Consider the following 3,131-nt stretch of genomic DNA (forward strand, 5'->3'; position numbering starts at 1 on the left):
AAAAAAACCTCCCTCTTTGGTTCAATGTGTCCCGCCTCCGTGCACCGCCGACTACTCAAACATTAGCGAGCGTGCGTGACGGTCTTTTTTTGCAGAAAAGAGGTGCAGATTCTATATATTAAAAAAAAGAATGATATAATGCTATCTATGTATAATCTAAATGTTTGTATACTCAAAGCAAAGTGTTGCATCGGTTTATGAATTGACTGCATGTACAGAATCTGCGAGGGTTAAACAGGCTCAGAGGAGGCGCAGGTGTAACAGGCCCTCCTGGTGGTCACATGTAGGTACTGCACTCCAGCTGCTCTCCCTGATTACAGCAGAGGTCTGCTGCACCATTTGGGCTCTGGCTGCCTGTGAGTGTGTGTGTGTCAGTGAGTGTGTGTGAGCTGGTGCATGGTATGTGTGTGTGTGCAGGGCTGCACGATTTTGGAAATGGCGACTTTTGTGCTCTTCTTATTGAATGAAATGTTTCCTGTGCAGTCTCAGCGTTTCCGTTTAGACCGTCGGTTACAGTGATGCTCCTGATATTTGTGTGTTTTTTTGGGGTATTTTTGATACCTTCATGTTGTTCTTGGTGGTAGCATTTCAATGCAGTGTGTGTTTTGAGCTTGCACAGCACACGCATGCGCTCGTTTTGATGAAATATGAAACGGTTCTTCACAGAGAAGTTAGACTTTTTCTGAAACTTCTGAAAGTTTTTGCAGAACTCGAGTCTGTTTGAATGAACTGTTTGACTCTTTGTTTGAAATCGGTTCCTTGCAGTTGAATCACAGTCACGCCTGTTGTTGTTTTTGTGATGCACGGGCAGGACGTTTTTGTCGTCTTGGTATTGGTAGTGAAGTTTTTTAAGGTTGTTTAGATGAATTTGTTTCCTTGATTTTAAATGTCGGGGTTTGTATGGATTCATATTTGTCAGTGCAAATTACACTTTCTTCGTTCACACGTCTGTCAGCTTAAAAATAGCGACAGTGTGTGTGAGTGTTGTCCCTTTAGGACTCAGGCGCATTTTAAACAGCAACATTTTGGACAGAAATTCTCATTTTAATTACAGCAATCTGTAGATTTCCAAAGTTTTATTTTTGAAATGAAATAGGAGAAGAAAAAATAAAATATGAGCAAGAAAAACAACACGTCAGACCGCATTCAGTAAACAAACGGAAGTTTTGCATGTTCAGCAAGGAAGTGAATTCTTATGAAATTGTAATTTCTTGCTAATTTTTCGGCCCCTTCTATATAATCTAAAATTAGGTTACAGAATAAAAGATCTAATTTTTTTGCCCTTTTTTTGGTCATTTTCTTTATCTTTTTTCTTTAAAAAAAATTTTTTTTGGCCACTTCTTATTAAGTTTCTCCTCGCCCTCTTCCCATGTTTTTAAAATAAAAAAGCCAAATTTCTTGAATGCATAATTGAGGGCGTGGCCTCTTTGAGTGGGGAGCTGTCCGTGAGGCGTCACGGCTCCGCCCCTCTCTATATATAGTCACTTCTGGAATAACGCAAAATTTGAGGATGCAAAACTTATGGCTCGTCCGTTATTTTTTTACAGTTTACGAATGCTGTGTCGTACAAATACACCTGCATTTTCGAGAATTGTCTCCTCAAAGAAATTCATAGTTTCAGTTTCACATCATGAGCAAAGGAAGTTTTTATGAGGAATAAAGAGAATTTTAGGTGTCCTCTAAAAACGAATAAATGCAATCGCTTTGTGTTTTTCTCTCTCGTGTGTTCACTTGTGGAACTTTTAGGAAAATAAGTTTATTTTGATGCAGCGCGGCGTCCTGCTAATGCATGTTCACGAGCGCCACGAGACTGCACGGGTACGAGGCGAAATGAAAAGTTCCGAAGAGTCGTGCAGCCCTACGCGCCACATTTTAAAGTGAGGTGTGTGTGTTGACATTGTGGTCAGTTGTGGAGAAGATTACCCAAAATTCTCCTTGTTGTCTGTACTGAGCCAATCACAACCCTCTCCACTCCATGTTCAACATGAAGAGAACTGGATGTTATTATTATTATTAATATTATATTAATTATTGTTGTTATTATTTTTAGATCCAGGTTGTTTTTCCCCCCCGGAACATATTTACTGCAGTTTCTCTTATTTATTACAACTGCTGTTTTCCCTCTGAAAACTTGAGCGCCCCGTCGGACACTTCTCTCTCTCTCTCTCGTGTTTTTTGTCGTGTTTTTCTCGGCTCAAAAACTGCTTTTTAACTGTAACTAGCCTTCTATGTGCCTCTCTATAGAAACTCTGTCGTAATAAGGATGATGCAGGGATCTCTGCCTCTCCCATCACATCAGCGTCCAACTTTTCACACTCGATCTTAATTCCACTTCCTGTTTCATGACGTTGTGTTTCCTCTTGTGGACGGAGCTCCACATCGTCAGTATTTTCCTCCGTTTGTCTCCATCGCTGTCTTTGCCTCGGCTTTGGCTTTTTGTTTCTCGCGCTGGTTTCTTTTGGCAGGAAGCTTCGGGCTGCTGCAGCCTTCGGTCGTTATGCAAGTACTACTCTAAAGACAAAATGGGAAACTTGAAATACTGTAAGCGGCAGGACGGCAGGGTAATGCCACAGTTGGATCATTTACATCTTGTTGCCTATAAATATTTTGTTGCTGGGTTATCACTTGATGTTTTCTGCGTTTGTGTCCGCCTTTTGCGCAGATGGCTCATTCTGTGATTTAAAAGAAAAAGAAAATAGGATTGAAATCTGTCATATGAATCGACAGGACTTCTTTTTTAAAATTTTACCGCCCACTAAGAGCCCACGGGACACTACCACTTAATATTAACAAAAAATATATATTATATATGTTAGAAACATGGCACAATGCTTGGTTATCAATGAAAACCTGAAACATCCGTTTTCTTGTGCTACAATCAGATGCTTTTTCATGAGCGTTTAAACCTTTGAAGCATGAGCAGATTGATTTGATTTCTTTTGAAAATGTGGCTAAAAATGCAACGCACATCCTGGCAAGAAATGTTCAACAAACTGCAAGAAATTAAGAAAATGCTATCAAGAAAATGAATTGGGGGGAAAAAGAGAGGGAGAAAATGAATAATAAAATAAAAAATGGAAAAATGTCCAGGAAACTAACAATAATTGTAAATTTAAAGTTAATTTACATTT

Source organism: Plectropomus leopardus, chromosome 19, assembly GCF_008729295.1.
Source record: "Plectropomus leopardus isolate mb chromosome 19, YSFRI_Pleo_2.0, whole genome shotgun sequence".
In the NCBI taxonomy this organism is placed as follows: domain Eukaryota; kingdom Metazoa; phylum Chordata; class Actinopteri; order Perciformes; family Serranidae; genus Plectropomus; species Plectropomus leopardus.